Below are 20,968 nucleotides of genomic sequence, written 5' to 3'. Positions count from 1 at the left end.
CCTATGCGTGTAAATGAGATATGCTATCCCACCAAATTCGATGCTCCAAACTCAATGGAATATTCAAAATTACCACATGAGGTCATTTTAACTAAAATGTGGGTCCCACACCTAAGTGGCATTTTAAGCCCATTTCCACAATGGGCCTCAGAATTAGATTAGAAGCCTTAGGAAGTGAATGAATGATCATTCTAGACCAAATTCAACTTTTTGGAACTAATGGCGCTATAAGAATTTTTATCATTCCAAGAATGTTGATCAAAGACAACTATAGGACAAATTTCAAAGGAGAAAGCACTAAATGGTCCTAAACTCATACCAATTGTCTTGGTACTTATGTCGACCACACTGCTAGCCTAATTTGGCCATTCCGGAGCTGATGGAACTGTCAGAATTCCACGCTGAGCTTGTTTTCCTAAAGTTATGAATAAAGTCAGCTTTCCAAGTTATAAAAAGTCCAAAATAGGGAAAGAGGCCTAAAACCCAAATGAATGACCAGGCGATCAAATAGTCAGTGCCAACAAGTAATAAATGACTTAGGGTCGCTACAGGAATACTTTAAATGACAAAATGAATGCTTAGGTTCAAAAATGACCAGCTATCTAATCTAAAATAGTAAAGTAAAAATAGGATCACACAATAAATGAGCAGAAGCACAAAATAGATGAAGAGTGTATTATGAGTACCCAAAACAATAGGTATCCAGTAGGCATCATAGGCCAACTGAGCAAGATAAGCTAAAGTAAATTGAAATGTGAGTAAAAGATCACAACCAAAGACAGGACAAGAAGTAAATATGGTATGTACACTAGCATACTAGCAAACAAATAGAAAGAATCTGACTAACTCTGTTGGGCTCCCATAAAGCTGACAGGTACGCTCGTGCATGATCAAAAAAGTAACCACCTGCAAGGACTCCCATAAGTCCGACAGATGCAAGAATAGCTGAAAGAAAATAAAAGATACCAAAGGATTTCCAAAATATCACCATTTCTCAAACTTGAATCGAACCAATTCTAAACTCTAACACCTCAACCCACAACTAAGAGTAGATGAAGACCTAACAAAAAATTTCATCTAGAAATCAGGAATTTAACCACGTGTAAGATTGACCACGGATACAATCGAGTAATGGTAGCTAATGAGTCGACATGAGTATGCTTGACCACGAACTTTAGCTAGGTAAATGTAACCAAAGGCCAAGCACAAGTAAGATAGACGATGGACTTTAACCGAGTATATGTAGCTAGGAAGCCTGGACACAGGTGAGCTGGACCATGGACTTTAACCGGTTATCTATAGCTAAAGAGCCGACCATAAGTAAGCTAGACCACGGACTTTGATCAGGTAACTGTAGCTAAGGGATCAGACCAAATTAGAATCAGTGACCAACCGTGCGTCACGAGAAGTACCCCAAATAGAGTAACATCAATGCACCACTCTAACCCAAACCAAATATAATCTAAATCATCAAGAAAATGTCCAAAAATCAAGAACTGAGTGATACAGGACCAATAGGAGAATCGGGCATTATGGAGGTAAGGTGTCATGACCCAAGCCTAGGGCCCAGATTTGACACGGCAAATGAGGAACCCAGAAGTACCTCAAACAAGCCTCTTAGCATTTTTTTAGCCGTTAATAGGTAATGATAATAAATAAACAAGCTGAAACCATAATAGTAAATCTTTAATTTACATATATCCAACAATACCTCTAACTTTTCGATTTAACGGGGCTAGGACAAGTCCCTAGCTCACCCTCAATCATAATAGAAAGAAATATTATAATAAGTGTGTAAAGGTCTCAACATATCATAAGCTAAAAAGATAAATAAGTATTATTCTCGAAACATAGGAACTCACCAAAAGTAGCCTTCAACGAAATCTCAACTAGTCACATAGAGGAGAACGAGGAGGAGCACCGGCCCCTACATGGTGATATCATGTAGGAAAAATAGTATGAGTTATTACTTTGAATATACTAAGTATGTAGGCATGCATTACAAAGTAAAACATTTAGGACATTTATAAAATAAAGTACATAAATGAGGGTATGCATGAGTAATCAAGTAGATATCATTTAAATCATATATATGTGGATATATACATGCATGAGTAATCATATAAATAGAATTTGTAAAGTTCATTTGTGGGAAGTTGACTATAACCAACATTAATACCATGTGACCTATTCTATGGAATCCAACATAACTCCCAACGTTGGTCGGGGAGTCTACTTGCCTAGGGTAGAAATCTGTCAACTTTACATTCATTCTTTAACTTTAACTTTAAGGGCTTTCAGGGATCCATTAGCCTAAGCCTACAAGGGCTCCTACATTGGCAAATAGTTAATCAGACAAGGGGTTGCTACTAGCCGAATCCCACCTCAATGCCCCATTCAGTGCTAAGTCAATACTATGGAATAGTTTAATACTTCAAAATAGTCATAGCATATAGTTTGATAATTCAAAATATCACATTTGATGGAATAGATCATTAAAACCTTTTGTAATTCAAATATGCAAGAATTGTCCTTATAGCATAAAGAATCCATCATTCATATCATGTCAGCATTGTTTTGTTGCATAAGACTCCCTTTTGATCATAGACATTACTTTCATAAATATTCATTTGGAGTCAAAGCTTTTAAGTCAAACTTCATTGAAAATATAGTAAAACTAGGTGGGTTCAAATCACTTCAACTTTCAAATATGTATGTGAATGAATATACATAATAACTTTGAAATCCATCAATTAAAAATCATGTTTTAAACAACCACCATTAATTTCAAGAACCTTTAAAGAGCTAAATAGAGAAAATACTTGAAAAATTATCAGTTCATACATATGAAATCATTTTACATCAAAATAGACCAATAATAATTAGTTTATCCATTCGTCATGCTATTAAGTAGAAATAAAAATTACCCATAAGAAACATTTATTTGAAATCAAGAGATTTAATTGAAAGAATTTTGGACTTCATGGGTGGAAGAACCTATGGATAAACACCTACATACATTAGAGTATAGATTAAAGAAAATAAACATAATTTATCATATAATCAAAATATTTTAGGTATGAGAATGGAAGGGATACTCTAATTGAAGTCTTACATACCTAGAATTCGAAGCTTTACTCAGAATCGAATGACTTAATGAACACTCTTGAATCCTAGCCTTTTCTCTTCGCCGGAATATTTTGTGTACTATTCGGAGTATATGAATCACCATAATAGTATTTCTATACTACTAAGAACTAAAACTATATTTTGAGAAAGAGTAAAGAAGTGTATAGAGAGAAGAATTGCTTGAGAAAGCTTGATGAACAAATTGATGAAATAAGGTGGGTATTTATAGGTGTGAAGGATGGACCTAACACTAATTAAAATAATTATAAAAAAAAATTAAAATTTTAATTGAAGATTGTGATGTAATGGGTGATGTCAAATGGAGGACTATGAATTATAGCTCTTGAAGTCTTGTTTCATGTCATTTAATAATCAACTGAATTGGAGAATTCTACGGTGAGATATTATTTTTCTTCTACAAATACTCCATTTCATCACATCACCAGATCTTGCAAAGATTAAATTTTTTGACCTACTTAGCCTCCGAATCATAAGCTATAGTCTCACAAAAGTTGTAGGTAATGATGTTGGGGTTATTCAAAAATTTGAATCACCTAATTTAGACCATCCTATAAAAGGTTATGCTCAAAATACAGAAGAAGCATCATTTTCATCGAGAATTGGAACACCATATACAACGTTTTTAGGGGGTGTTACATTATCTCCCCCTTGGGAATATTCATCCTTGAATGAGATAAGACTTAGCTTGAGTAGAGAAGAGTGTAAACCAACAACCCATCATTAATGTAGTAGTGCAATTTAAAACACCGTTCGAAACATATTTCATAATTTTGTATGCACATGACAAGAAAAGTTTAAATGTAAGGATTGCAAGTAATTGAGCAAGGAAAACTTAGTATCTTAGGCTTGAGTAGAGAATAAGAAAGATGAGGGTACCGCTTTATGATATACTCTTCCCATGTAGTACTTTAGACTTGTCTATCACCCCCCCCCCCCAAAGGGCTTTGATGGATGCAACTTCCTTGTTCCCTAACCTCTTGACTTGCCAGTCAAAATTCTCAACCTAGACCTTCTCATAAGTCAAGTTTTCTTCAACATTCACTATTTCCAAAGTCACAATGGAACTTGGATCACCTACACACTTCTTCAACATAGACACATAGAATATCGGATGAACCGAGGCTAACTCCAATGTCAAATCACCCTCATAGGCCACCTTACAAAAAAAGCCTTAGGGCCTTATACCTTATACGAAATTCTATTCCAAGAGTACTAGCCCTTACTACCATATTCAACAAACCATGAGACCAAATAAAGAAATACCCAATACATCATACCTTCACCCACATGCCATTAATACTACATCCAAGCCTAGTTCTATAACCATTCTAATACACTCATTTGAAAGTCTTAACAAGAAGTCATCAATAGCCTACTACAATCACTCACGTATCTACAACCACGCATTCAATTCTATCATTTTAACCACTTTATGTCTCCCTTGAAGTCAACATCACTTAAGAATTTTCCATGCCTACCTTAGCATTCTACATCAAAATTTGCAATAACTCATACCAAGGGCACACCAATATACTCTTACCTATCTAATGCACACAATAAGATCCATCTAGCTCTTCTTACATGTCTATAACCTTAAATGGAATAAGCATGCCACCATCATCACTATATGGAAAACCCACTCTCTCTATATCTATCATGACTCATCTAATATCATTAATAGTAGAACACACAACTGACCTTGATAACTAGGGTAAAAAGACCTAGAGTATGCTCTAACGCATAACATAGATCATGAAAGAAGGGAAACTTTCCTAAATGCCTCATAGTCCCTTATTCATAATTGTGTCACACTTCACAATCATGAACAAGATCCTATTCGACGTGGTATGTTGGACTTTGAAGACTATTCAAAAGCTCGGGCACTGACACCAAGTTTGTCATGACCCAAGCCTAAGGCCTAGATGTGACACGGCGAATGAGGAACCCGAAAGTATCTCAGACAAGCCTTTTAGCATTCTTTTAGCCTTTCATAGGAAATGACAATTAATAAACAATCAGAAACCATAATAGTAAATCTTCAATTTACATATGTCACATCCCATGCGAGATAAAAGTTTCGTATACTTGTTCTTCTTCAATTTAGCTATGTCAGATACGTAGCATAGTTGAATAGGACTAGTGTAGGTTACTTAATTTTTTCTCATGGAAGAGGAGAGTCTCCCTCATATATGCTTTCTGAGTTGATTTGTACCGGGAGGAGTCCTCTCATAGGTTTAATACTTTCTAGTTATAGTTAGCCTTTTTTTGTATCAGGGATGAGTTAGCCGACCTTAGTAGGTTAGTCGACTTATGAACCAACATAGGATTAGAGGTAAGGTTTATATCCCACTCCTTGTACTTTTATTTTGGTTATTTATGTTAAGGCTTGGGGGTGTTGCTCAACCCCTGAATGTGTACGAGAGGTGGGAGCCTCGTGTAGGGTCTGTTCCCATAAAAAAAAAATTACATATGTCCAACAATACCTCTAACTTTTCGATTTAACGAGGCTAGGACAAGTCCCTAGATCACCCTCAATCATAATAGAAAGAAATGTCATAGTAAGTGTCTAAAGGTCTGAACACATCATAAGCTAGAAAGATATATGAGTATTGTTCCTGAAACACTGGAACTCACCAAAAGTAGCTTTCAACGAAATCTCAACTAGCCACGTGGAGGAGAATGAAGAGGAGCACCGATCCCTACATGGTGATATCATGTAGGCAAAAGAGTATGAGTTGGTACTTTGAATGTACTAAGTATGTAGGCATATATTACAAAGTAAAACATTTAGGACATTTATAAGGTAAAGTACATAAATGAGTGTATGCATGAGTAATCAAGTAGATATCATTTAAATTATATATATGTGGATATATACATGCATGATTAATTATATAAATAGCATTTGTAAAGTTCATTTGTGGGAAGTTAACTATAACTGACATTAAGACCATGTGAACTATTCCATGAAATCTAACATTACTTCCAACGTTGGTCGGGGAGTCTACTTGCCTAGGGTAGAAATCCGTCAACTTTACATTCATTCTTTAACTTTAACTTTAACTTTAAGGGCTTTCAGGGATCCATTAGCCTAAGCCTACAAGGGCTCCTACATTAGCAAATAGTTAATCAGACAAGGGGTTGCTACTAGCCGAATCCCACCTCAATGCCCCATTCAGTGCTAAGTAAATACTATGGAATAGTTTAATATTTCAAAATAGTCATAGCATATAGCTTGAAAATTCAAAACATCACATTCGATAGAATAGCTCATTAAAATCTTTAGTAATTCAAATATGCAAGAATTGTCCTTATAGCATAAAGAATTCATCATTCATATCATTTCAGCATTCTTTTGTTGCATAAGACTCCCTTTTGATCATAGACATTACTTTCATAAATATTCATTTGGAGTCAAAGCTTTCAAGTCAAACTTTATTAAAAATATAGTAAAACTAGGTGGGTTCAAATCCCTTCAACTTTCAAATATGTATGTAAATGAATATACATAATTACTTTGAAATCCATTAATTAAAAATCATTCTTTAAACAACTCACCATGAATTTTAAGAACCTTTAAAGAGCTAAATAGAGAAAATACTTGAAAAACCATCAGTTCATACATATGAAATCATTTTGCATCAAAATAGACCAGTAATCATTAGTTTAACCATGAGTCATGCTATTAAGTAGAAATAAAAATTATCCATAAGAAAATTTTATTTGAAATTAAGAGATTTAATTGAAAGAGTTTTGGAATCCATGGGTGGAAGAACTCATGCATAAACACCCACATACCATAGAGTAAAGCTTAAAGAAAATAAACATAATTTATCATATAATCAAAATACTTTAGGCATGAAAATGGAAGGGATAGTCTCATTGAAGCCATACATACCTAGAATCTGAAGCTTTACTCAGAATCGAATGACTTAATGAACACTCTTGAATCCTAGCCTTTTCTCTTCGCCGGAATATTTTGTGTACTATTTGGAGTATATGAATCACCGTAATAGTATTTCTACACTACTAAGAACTACTATGAATCAAATAGATCTAGATCTTCTATGACTGGTGAAATGAATCTTTTTTACGGAATACTCTTATTTGGAGCTATGTTTGAAAAAGTTAACTTTATAATTAGGATTTGGTGTATCATATGAATTGTATCCCTAGAAGTCTTCCTTCATTTCGTTCAAGAATCAACTGATTTGGAGTAATCTACAAGGAGATGTGATGCTTCTTCTACAAACACTCTATTTCATCACATCACCAGGACCATCCTATAAAATGCTATGCCCAGAATACAAAAGTAGTATCATGTTCATCGCGAATTGGAACACCACATACAATATTTTTAGGGGGTGGTACATAAGGTCACAAGCAGAGTTACTGTCTAGATAAGGCTCAGACTATCAGTCTCAAGTCTGTTGTATTAGTCTACATGGAGCTAACCGTTCGAAATGACATCGGAGAAGGTCTAAGGTCCAACAGCACCAAAATTGCACAAATCTAAGGCAACACTAGTCTAATCCAAGACTAAGCCCAAACATGCTTCCAAACATACAACCGCAGGGACAACAATCATCACAGGATAGAAACAACCAACAACTATAGGGGTCATGCTTGCACAGTCTAACAATTACCCAAAATAAGTCCTAGGACATCAATTCTAGGAATTTAGCATGCTCGACACTCAAACCCCTCCAAACTCATACCAATAAATGTACAATTGCCTAAACATGCTCAGTCTTACAAGGGGAAAATTGTAACCTTCCTATAAGACGATCATGCGTGCTCCAACTAACAAAACAAGAGTTTTCTTTTTTGAGCGGCCTATGAATTCTGCCATGCTATCAACTATAGAATCACAACGTTAATACGGTCTTTATAACACTAAAATTATTGAATTCAATGATGAACCAATTTTGGGGTTTAATACGGTAAATATGGGACACACGTTCGGAAATGCGAAAATAATCCCAAGAATAGACTCAAACTACTACCCCTAGCTCATGTTCCATAAGGGAACATAATTCACACACCAAATTAGAACCAACCTTAACATGCACAAGTGATTAACTACCAAGCTCAAGACTCTAGAAACGCAGGAAAAAGGAGAATTTACCTCATAGGATGCCTCAACTCCCAATTCTGAACACACCACCGAATTCCCCTTAAAAATCTACGCATGTTAGCATTTAAAATCATCCAAATTGCCAAAGAAATAAAGGAGAAAACCATGTTTGAAATTGGATTTAAAATCTGACAAATGAGTATTCAGAACGACCCTCAGGTGTCGCTTTAGCGACCAACCGTTGATCACTTAAGCGACACCTACCTAAAAGGTTGGCCTCGCTTTAGTGATAGGGTTGTCGCTTAAGCGACACCCGCCCAAATGGGTTTGTCGCTTTAGAGACCTCCTGTCCACTTAAGAGACATTTGCTTTAGCGACCAAGGGTCGCTTAAGCGATAGCACCAGATATAGCTAGTGCAAAAATAAGTTTAGCATGCCAAAACTACGGACGGGGTGCTAGGGATTCTATTGGAACCCCATGTGCCAAATGAGATATATTTCTCCACTAAATTTGATATTCCAGACTCAATGGCGCATTCAAAATTCCCATATAAGGTCATTTTAAGGAAAAGTGAATCCACCACTCAAGTGTCATTTTGAGCCTATCTCCACAACGAGCCTCGATATTAGACCTGAAGCCTCAAGAAGTGAACGAATGGTCATTCTAGACCAAACTCAACATTCTAGAACTAACCACACTATTAGGATTTTCATTCGAGCATATTTTCCAAGAATATTGACCAAAGTCAATTATAGGCTAAATTTCCAAAGCAAAAACACCAAATGGTCCTAAACTCATATCGATTGCCTTGTTACTCATACCGACCATACTACTAGACTAATTTATCCATTTCAAAGCTGAAGAAACCATCAGAATTCTGTTCTGAGGTTGTTTTCCTGAAGTTATGATTAAAGTAAACTTTTTAAGTTATAAAAGCTCCAAAACAGGGAAACATGCCTAAAACCCAAACGAACGATTAGGCGACCGAACAGTTAGCTCTAATAAGTCATAAATGACTTGAGGTCGCTTAAGGAATGCCCTAAATAATGGAATAAATGCTTAAGTTTAAAAATGACTTGGAGGGTCATTACAAATCTGGACCCAAATCTATGGAATCATGGGAAATTACATGGGACTTGTCTAGAACATACTTTCGGAGCATGGAAACAAGGAATTAAGGATGTGTCGTAGATAAGCAAGGTGGAAACGCCAATCTATAAACCACCTCTATGACTCATCCCAAAATCTCAAATGGGCCAATGAACCAAGGGAGAAACTTTTCCATCTTCCCAAACCACATCATGCCCATCATGGGTGACACTCGGAGCAAAACATAATCCCCCTCCATAAACTCCTAGAGTCAAACTCTCTGATCTGCATAACTCTTCTTTATACTTTAGGTTGTCAAGAGTCTATAATGAATTTTACAAACCTGCTCCATTGCATCTCTAAGAAAGTTTATGTCTAAGAAATCCATCTCAGTTGAATCAAATCAACCTATAGGAGATCTACATCACCTACCATAACATGCCTCAAATGAGGCCATCCAAATGCTAGAGTGATAACTGGTTGTGTAGGCAAACTTTGTAAAGGAAAATGTTGATTTCACCTAGCACCAAAACCAATAACAGAGGCAAAAAACATGTCCTCCAGAACCCAAATCGTCTGCTCAGATTGGCCATCAGTCTGCGGATGAAAAGTTGTACTCATATTCAGCCTAGTGCCCAAACCATATTGTAATTCCTTCCAAAATATGTGAAGTAAACAACGGATCCCAATCAGAGATAATAGATATAAGTACCCCATGAAGCTGAATGATCTGACTAATGTACAACTGTGCTTTCTCCGCTGTATACTTCACCCAAACAGGGATGAAATAGGCAGACTTGGTCAGTCCATCAACAACTACCCAAATGAAATCATAATAACCCAATTGGTAGGTAAGCGCATAATAAAGTCCACGGTGATCCGCTCCCACTTCCATGTATGAATAGGCATCCTTAAAGTCACGCCTTTGGGCTGTTGATGCTCACACTTGACTTATTGATAGGTCAAACACTTGGAAACAAACTCCGTGATATCTCTCTTAATCCTACACCACCATTAAGGGTGGCTCAGATCATGGTACATCTTTTCCATCCCTGGTTGAATAGAATATCGAGAATAATAGGTCTTCTCTAGAGTCATTCTAATCAAGTCACCAACCTTGGGCACGCAAATCCTGCCCTATATCTTCAAAAGACCATCTGAATCATGTATAGCCTCCTTGGATTCACCTCTCAATATCTTTTCTTGAAAGAGAAACAACTTCTCATCATCAAACTGTCTTTCTCGAATCTTCTCAAATGGAGAAGAACGAGCCTCAATAAAAGCAATTAGACCACCACTCTTCTCAGAAACCCGCAATCAGACAAAATTGTTGGATAACCTCTGAACATCCCTAGCCAAGGGCCTCATATCAACATTGATTGCAGCGAGCCTACCCATGCTAAGACTTTTCCTACTCAAAGCATTGGCCACCATATTAGCCATCCTCGAATGATACAAGATAGTCATGTTATAATCATTCAGTAACTCAAGCTATCTACGCTACCTCAAGTTCAAATCCCTATGATTGAAAATATATTGAATTGGTGAATACCTCACAATGCACACCATACAAGTAACGTTGCCATAGCTTCAGCATAAACACCACCACTACTAACTCTAAATTATGAGTAGGTAGTTCTTCTCATAAGTCTTTTACTGTCTAGAAGCATAGGATACCTCCTTCCTATTTTGGATCAACACCCTACCTCAACCAACTCTACAAGCATCACAATATATAGTGAAATCCACACCCTCCTCGGGTAGAGTTAAAATAGGAGCCAAAGTCAATAAGGTATTGAGCTTTTAAAATCATATCTCATATGCATTAGACCAATGAAAACTTATGACCTTATGAGTGAATCTAGTCAGAGGAACCGATATAGTTGAGAAGACTTGTATGAAGCATCTATAGTAACTAGCTAATCATATAAAATTTTGAATCTCAGTAGGAGACGTAGGCCCCGTCCAGCCTCTAACTACCACAATCTTGGTCGGATCCACTTTAATACCCTTTTTTAACACCACTTGTCCTATTAAATGCCCTATAAGAAGAAGAAAAAGGTTTAAGTCATCGCTTCCAATCTGATAAGTATGCCACAAAATTGAGCCAAAACTCACACTTGGAGAAGTTTGCATAAAAGTTCTACTCTCTCAACTTCTAAAGCACTGACCTCAAATGGAAAAAATGATCTTCCTCAGTCTTGGAATACACCAAGATATCATCAATGAATACAATCACAAATGAGTCTAAATATTGGAAAAACACCCTCATTCATCAACTCTATGAAAGATGTCACGGTGTTAGCCAGCCCAAATAACATAACTAAGAATACATAATGTCCATAACATGTTCGAAAAGTTATCTTAGAAATATTCGATGCCCTATTCTTCAGCTGATGATAACTAGACCTCAAATCAATCTTAGAGAACAAAGCCGCTCTCTAAAGTTGATCAAAAAAATCATCTATATGGGGAGAGAATTCTTGTTCTTGACAGTCACTTTGTTCAACTATCTATAATCAATGCACATCCTTATGGACCCATCTTTCTTCTTCACAGATAGGACTGGTGCACCTCAATGTGACACACTAGGGAGAATGAACCCTTTGCTTATCAAGTCTTGCAACCATTCCTTCAACTCAGCCAAAGTCATGTAATATGGAGGAATAAAAATAGGTTTAGTGCCGGCTCTAAATTAATAGCAAAGTCAATGTTCCTATATGAAGGAACACCAGGAAGATTAGTAGGAAATACATCAGCAAACTCCCTAACCTAGGGAATAGACTCTATAGAAGGTGACTCAATTCTAGTATCTAGAAGGAAGGTCAAATAAGACATACACACTCTACCAATAAACCTTTGGGAACGGATATAAGAGATGACCTTACAAGGGTAAGAACTACTAGTACCTTTCCACTCGATCCTCGGGACACTAAGTATTACTAAGGTAATAATCTTAGCATAACAATTAAGAATAACATATTAGAGAGAAAGCCAATCCATACCCAATATAATATCAAAATCTACCAAGCCTAGAATAATTATGTCTACCCAAGAATTATCTCCAACCAAAGAAACAAGACAAGATCGATACACTTAATCGACCACTAAGGGCTCACCCACGGGTGTAGAAATATGAGCAGGCACAGGCATACTATCACATGTTAAATCAAACATAGATACAAAATAGGCATACATATATAAGAATATAGCCCCTGAAACAAATAACACAAACATTGGTCGATGGCGAACTGGAACGATACCTGTGATAATTGTGTCCAAAGCCTAAGTCTTGGGTCTCCACAAAAAAGTGTAACACTAAGCTCCCTTGTCACTACCAGTCTACAATGTACCTCTACCTCTTACCTGAGAAACTATACTACCAGTAGCACCCCTACCATTAGTGAGACCACCTCTATCAATCTAAGTTCTACCACAACCCAGCATCGAAGGCACTAGTGCTCTCGCAGGAGATGAATATGTATACTACAGACTTGAATGACTCTATAGTGGAAACTAACATATCATATGATCGGGATCACCACAACTATAATAAGACTTTAGAATGGAGTACTGTTGTGATCAATGGGATAAACCTATTTGACCACCTCGACCCACCGGCCTCTTTGTTGATCCCTTATAACTTTGACCCACCCTATATGACCCATGAGACATCTAACTTCCCTAAAAAGTTGGCATAGATGTGTGAAATATTCCTCTACACTGAAAAAAACAACCTCCTCTATAGGACCCTCTACCTCCAATCGCGGTACCAGAAAACTGACCAGAAGCACGGGACCTCCTAGGTTCCCCAAACTCTTCTTTCTCCATCAAATCCGCCTTCTTTGTGGCACCCATAATGCATTAGAAGGAAGACCCTTCACAGGCGAGTCTAAACACCATTGTATAGATGGAATAGGTCAATCCTTGCAAAAATTTATGGACCCTCTCACTATCATTAGGAACAAAGGCTAAAGAATGCCTGGACAATTGGTATAAAAGAGTCTCATACTCTACAATTGTAAGGCCTTCCTTCCTTAAACTCTCCAATAATAGTCATCTCTTCTCCCTCACACTTCAGGAAATAAAACAACTATAAAAAAACACTAGCAAACTCATCCCAAGTCACCTGCTATGAACCAACCAGTCTAGAGCTCAAGTACACTCTCCACCACTCTCTAGCGACCCATGCAACTAGAGTGAAGAACAACAAACACCGTGAGTCTTGGCTAGCCCCATTGTCTCTAACAACTCCCTGCATATGGTTAGAAACTAATAAGAATCCTCAGTCTTCCCACCCTAAAACTAAAGTGGATAAATCTTTTAGAACCTCTCATATTTGTGTTGCTCATCATCAATCAATACCATTACTGGCTCAAACTGAGCTCTCTCCCTCTACACGCCAACCTCATCAACTACAGGACCTGCAGGTGTCTTATTGGACCCTAAATAATTGAAACCTAACATTACTCTAGGGTCTGAGCCCCTACTTTAGTTTGAGAGCCCTCAGGCATACCTATCGCACCTACACTGTAAGTAAAACTCTCAAGCTCACCCAACACTCTCATCAAAGTGGCCTGAAGCAATGGTGTAATAGCAAGCTCTAGAGGGACCTGGTCCTCTCCAGCATCTACCTGTAGCTCATAGGAAGCCTCTCTAGCATGGCCTCTGACTGGTGCCACTCCTCAGGCACGACCTGTACCTAATGTTGGTCCATATCTATGGCCTCTAGCTCGAACCCTACCTCTGCCCCTAAAATGGGTCCCAACATCAATCTTGGGCACTGCCTCTTCTACTCTATCATTAGTTATAGTGGTGGTCCTTTCCATATGTCAAAAAGGACACGCGACAACTTAGTACTAATGCAAGTAACCACGCACGATACAAATTGAAAGAACAAAAGAGAAATTTCCTAACAATCTTTATAGCCTCTCGAAGATAAGTACAAACATATCTATAATGATTATTGAGACTCTATTCAGGTCTTGCTTGTACAGATGTGAGACCTATAAATGTGGAGATATGATATCATTTTGTCACGACTTGAATTCAGGTGATGAAACTCTTCTCAACTCACCGAGATGAATTAGCCTAAAATCTAATGGTAAGTAAATGTGAAAGAAATAAGATAATACAATATATAATTTAAGCAAAATGGATAGATAAACTAAAAATCCCTTAAGACTGATTATGACTTGTACAAGCTACTAATGAAATACAAAAACAAAAATGAAATATAGTCATAATGTCTTCGTCTAAAGAATAGGTCTAAAACATAAATAGAGTTAGAGGTGTCTACTGAAAAGATGCAACACCTACCTCAACACTCAAACAGAAGCGTCGGATGTAATAGAAATGCTACAAGCCACGTGAGCCCGGGATCTTAACTTATACAAGTATAGAATCAAGAAGTAAGTAACAAACAATATAATACTCAGCAAGTGGACTACTAACTTTAGGCAAAGCTAAATAGAATACACATACTCTTGTCCTAATCAAACCTCCTTAACTACAACCTAAGAAATTAGCCTAATCTAAAAAATTTAATATCATGTATCTCGTAATAAGGAGTAGTTCAATAAGTCTCATTCAAATCACTTTAAGTTCAATAGTATCAATCACAGAAGCAACGAGGGGTAATCATAGTACCTAAATGGAAAAAGATATGCAATGCTATGCAATGAAATGTCATGTTTAGTGATGCATGTCTGTCCTAATTATACACATTAGCTAGCTAGCAGGACAGAACCCATGGGGGACTTACATCGTCTATGCATCCGTCGGAACCATTTCCTTTCAACATAATCATCAATCACAAGAACTATTTTCCTTCGAAATCGTCGGAACCATTTCCCTTCGGTATCGTCATAACCATTTTCCTTTGATATAATCATCAATATAGTCTCATCACAATGTATCAGAACCAAATTCAAATAGGCAATATTCACACAAATAAGAAGGTATGATGATTTCAACAACAATATTCAATTCATATCAAGATAATCAAGTCACATATTCACAAAGTATCAAGGTCATCGTAACATCAATTACATCAATATAAATCAAAAAGTTGCCATTTTATTGCCCCTCTTCTTTGTTATTAAGATCAATCAACATAAGAAAGTAACCTGAACCAATTTTCATTACTCCCCAATACACATAACAAGAAATACAAGATTCTACAAGCTTTAATGAAGGTTTAGAAGTTCACTTGCCTCAAATAAATAATAATCTACCATGAAAATTAGGCCATACCTTTATGTCGGCTTTTTGAATCAATAAAATCTATTCAAATAATGATTTGCGATAAGAATCTGGAACTAACAATATCAATTTCATAAGATTTGAGAAAAAGGGTCAAAACGACTAAAAATTTTGATTTCGAAAATGATGTTTAATTCTGAGATTTATTGCTTGAAAATATCTCTCAAGAAAATTGAAGTTGATTAGTTAAAACCATTTCAAAAATGGAGTCAAAATAGTCCATAATCACCAATTTTTCAAAACATTAAGTTCTTGAGAATTTTCCAAAATTTGAAGTCAGAAATCAAGAATTCAAAGTTGAAATCACATTTAATCGATGGTTCTTGAAGATTCTTAGTCAAAAACACTAATACAATCAACAAATCTTGGAAAAACACTTCAAATTCGCCTACCCGAGCTCTAGGGTCCTAAAATTTATCAAATGGGGTTGAAACCCCAACAAGACTCAGTCAGGTGTCGCTTTTGCGGACCACTGGCCGCTTTTGCGGCTATCATGATTATGACCAACAACGTCTTAAGTAAACCCCAAAACGATCATGAAAGAGATGGTCGCGAAATCGACTGTCCTTCTATGATCGCGAAACCTGGCACCAAATACACAACAACTTAATCCAAATTCAAGTTTTCACCGAATGGACCTTTTGAATTTGTTTGGAACCTCGTGGTCACAAACTATACAGGATACCCCTGCTAAATTCAATGTTTCAAACTCAATGCAACATCGAAATTTCAAATTTGATATTTCCATGAGCCAAAATCTGTTTAATTACAACTAAACTAGTTTAGGACTCAAAAAGGCCAAAACGTCCTCAGAGCTCTCAAAAAATACATTGGAACTCTTTCTAGTTCTAAAATCAACTCGTGAGTCTAATAGAATCATTAGAAATATAATTTGAGCACCCGAACTTTAATTATTGACCAAAGTCAAACCTTAGTGTAAAATAATTCAAACTTCCAACATAAGACCTCAAATCTCCGAAACAACTCCAGATTCAAAAATGACAACTCTCCCAGACCAAACATCACATTCCGGAGCTGATGGAACTAAAGGAATTCAATTCCAAGACTTGTAGCTCGGGTTGATTCCAAATACCACTTTTGAACAACTTTGGCCTTCAAAACTCAAAAACTTTCAAAGCTCTAAATGTTTCAGAGAATTTTGAAAACCAACACCAAACACTGATCAAATATGACTCGAAAAAACTAATAAGAGGGGTAAAATGATCACTTTGTGAAAAATCCCAAAAATGACCTTCAGGATCATTATAGGAACGTCAAGTATTGAAGGTATGTAGTTAAATAGGGGCTTTAGGGGAGATTCCCAAGTCTTTGATTCTATGCAAGTAGCTATAGCAAGTTTTATGCTGCTATAGTCATACATGTTATACAGGTGCTATAGTAGGGTAGACCATTATGATAGAGCCTCTATAGCAGGGTGGGGCCACTATAGCAAGGTAAGTCAATATTTTAGTGCAAGAAATAACAAATTCTTTCACTATTTGGTTATTTTCTTTTGGGAAATTCAAGGGCGACTTAGGGAAAAATCCACCAATTTTCCATTGTGTTTATTAGTAAAGGTAAGTAAATTACACCCTAATCTTGTGAATTGATTGCTAGGACTAAAAATCTAGAATATTACTCTTAGGGGGGCTGACTTGATTTAATGGTGGAAAAGGCCTTGGTTTGGATAGAAAAGTCATGAATTGTCCTGGGGTTAGGATTGTATATAATTTGGGTTTAATTAGGCCATTTTCATTAATTGCTTGTACTCATTTATTGTATTATACCAAGAATATGACAAGGCATTTCAAAAAGGAAAAGTTCAAGTTCTTTAGAGGTTCCAAGGCTTAATTAAAAGTAGGTGATGGTTTGTGTGTTTTCAAAGTATGTATGTATGCATGTTTACTGCTTTGTAGTATTAGTTGTGCAATGCATGTGAAGAAAACTAAATGGCTAATGTAAAATGACATCATGTTGATAATATCATGCAATGAACCTATTTATTTACTTTTGGTTTCAAGTTTTATTGTCCATTGTGATTATGATTGTGATTGTGCATGTTATTTTTGATTGACGGTTGGATAAGGTACCACGCTGATACATGATACTAACGGTTGGCTTAGGTACCACGCGTGGTATAAAATAATAGTTGGCTCGAGTACCATGTCGGTACACTAAATATTTGTGTGTTGGTTCCATTAAAGGACCAGGTGTGTGCATTTTGTGATCATATGGGACATGTTTCATGCATTTGTTGATTCAAAATATTATCATTGGAAATTTATATTATATTGTGATTGTTGGGATATGTCTTGGCCTGTTTTACAATTATGTGGTTACTTGTTTGCATTCATGTCTTTGGAATTAGTTGTATGATAGTACTAGTATACTATGGTTGTGTACTCATAGTTCACTTGCTCTTTTCCTGTTGAGTACAGGACATATTTAGGAGGTTAGAGGATGTTGGACTTTCGAATCCAAGGATGAGTTATTCTTCAGGGCAACCATGGGTTCATCTTCATCTCTTTCTCCATCTTTTCGGACATAGATATTTCATAGACTTGAGTTTATTGTTTTCTTAGTTGGGGTTGCATCCTCTTATTTCAAATATTTAGAGTCTTGGTACATGACCTTCATGTTCTAGGGTGTTATTTTTCGCAAATTATTTTATGATGATCTAATTGAGTTTAGGGGAACTCAAGCTTTTGTTTGTTAAAACTATTTTACTACTATGAATTGCATGATTTTGCTTCTTAAAATGGGTTGGTGGATTAAGTTAGATTAGTAATTGGTTTTTCCACAGCAGAGTTAGTGTGGATGTCACTCATTGCAGGTCAGGATTGTGACAGGATAAGAAGGGAATGACAAAGAAGAATAGCGAAAGTTCAGCGAATAAGAGAAAATGGGGAAGAATAGAGGATGGGCAAAGAATAAGACAAATATATAGGAGTGAAATAGAGAAAAATAACTATATCAAAATTGATCTTTTAAAATCAGAATAATTATTTTGATAGTTTATAAATACTGAGTTTTTTTAGAATGGGTTGTTTAAATAAGACAATTATATGTAGGGTAAGAATTTCATGATTTTAGCATGCATATGAAATACGTTTTGTATCAAATATAAACAGATAAGTTCACTTCTCCAACAAAAATAAAAACATCCTTCATAAATAACTAAAATAAAAGTACAAAAGCACAAAATGGATTGAAAAATGAAACAAATTAACCTAAAATCTATAAAAAGAACCAACATAATAAAATAATGATAGAACAACATAAGCATTACAGTATCAGTCCAAGTCCTTGGAATATCCATTATCTCCAGCACGCCTTTAGCTGGTGCAAACACGGTATTGTTTCCATCCCCTGAGCCAAAATAATTGTGGTTAGTAGCCATAGTCTCAACAAACCACATGTCATTGTTCAAGTCATCGTTCAAGTTATCCATTGCATTTGGTAATGGGGCAACATTTTCATTCACAATCTTGAAGTTTGAGGAAGAAATTTGAGGTTGAGAAGGCTGATGTTGGTTATTGACTTTTTCCTTTCTCTGATGAAGTTTAGCTACTGTAGCAGAAGACAACTTTAATAAACCTTAAATTTCTCTAGCAGAAAGTTCAGCGATACTCTTTCCCTCCACAACTTGATTGAAGAGGATTTCCATTTCCTTCTCCTCATTCATTTTTCTATTTTCCTAATATTTTCATCTTTCTCATTCACTTTCTTTGAATGATACGTTTCATGTTTCATTAACTTTTTAAGCCTTTCAAATTAAAGAAAGTTTGAATACCTCATTAATACCTCTTTAACCAGATTTGTACTTCTCCAAACAATGGGTTGGTTTTCTTTTGGGCTAAAAATAATAATTGCAACATCAACATCACATAAAATAGAAAACTCTTTTGCTTTCTTAAATAAACTAGTTGCTCTTTTGTCTAAAAGGGAGTTTCTTAGATTTTCACTACTGTTCATAGTATGCCTAAGCCTTTTTCTATCCATATTTGATACTCAAATATAAATGTCACTCTCTTTAGGAGTAGAATATATAAATCGTGAAAAGGGGTGTGCCTTTTATAGATGCCTAACATGAATTGTTACTACAGTCCATCAAGAATTTTTAAGTTTATTGAGACAGTCTTGTTAAAATATTAAAGTAACTGATTTGCGTAATCTGATTCCAAGAAAATTATTATATAAAATAAAAAAATTACTACACTTCATATTCCATAATTATTTTTGGAGTTAAAAAGTGTAATTAATTAACTTGCGGAACAAATACATTTGGTAGAAAATAATTTCTATGAAAAATATATTCGTATATTCTTAGAAAATATTTTTGGATCATATTTCAATATTTGAATTGAATTTTTATACATAAGCTTTTATCGTGCAATCCACAGGGAAAAGTATGAAAATTATAGATTGATGATAAACTTTTGAATTAAAGGTTAACAATATTGTACAGATTGAAGTAAGTCCTGAAATATGAGTCGAGAATTCAGAAAAGAAAAATAATTCATTTTTCATAATATGACATGCCATTATAAATTTTTTTTATTTTTTGGAAAAGAATAATTTTCAAACTTAAGTTAATCAAATACCAAAAAAATACGTTTGTTAGGAAAAATATTGTCCAATTTGCCAAATATATACACCTCTAGTATATTATAAGTTACATATAACAGTGCACTACAGTTTTTGATATTGTCATGGGATATCTCAAATTTTATGATAGTGTGAAGTCAAGAGAATTTTTGTTCTCTTAATTATCGATCAATTTTTATTTTAGTTCTCATGCTATTTGACTAAACACATTAAACCTTCAATTACTTCAAATGTGCATTTTTTTACTCATGAATTATTAATCGTTCCATCATTTAATTTTTCATATGTGATATTAAGCTTGTAATGACAATATATATTTTAGGGTAATTTTTGTTTAAAAAGAGCCGGAATATAACACATTTTTTACATAATAGGAAAACAGACAAACATTTGAATTAATTAAAGGTTAAACATTCTTATCCATACAATAAAAGGACCAAAATTAATTTTTTTTAATAATTGACAGATCAAAGTGTAATTTCTCCCAATAATTTCTTATTTAAGTATTTTAAGTAATCATTTGAGGCTAATGATCAATTAGTAATAACATTACTATTTTAGACTCCTAAATAGTATCTTGTCAAATTAGATATTATTTTAATATTTTTACCTATTTTAGTGATAAAAACTTGATAAACTTTTAATATTTTACCATTCATTTACCATTCATAATCATATAATTTTGACTTTTAAATACTTCAAGAAAAAAATAAAAACTTATTTATAATTGAAAGAGAAGAGTGTTATTGTAATGACCCTCAAGGTCATTTTTGGATTTT

General features: G+C 35.3%; 1 pseudogene; it reads right to left on the bottom strand.

The window, feature by feature from the left end:
• Positions 1-13,323: 13,323 nt before the first annotated feature.
• On the bottom strand, positions 13,324-19,583 carry LOC129905056 (MADS-box protein JOINTLESS-like; annotated as a pseudogene).
• Positions 19,584-20,968: the final 1,385 nt, after the last annotated feature.

Source organism: Solanum dulcamara, chromosome 10 (assembly GCF_947179165.1).
Source record: "Solanum dulcamara chromosome 10, daSolDulc1.2, whole genome shotgun sequence".
In the NCBI taxonomy this organism is placed as follows: domain Eukaryota; kingdom Viridiplantae; phylum Streptophyta; class Magnoliopsida; order Solanales; family Solanaceae; genus Solanum; species Solanum dulcamara.
The sequence above is the reverse complement of the archived record's forward strand: the minus strand, read 5'-3'. Positions and strand labels throughout refer to the sequence as shown.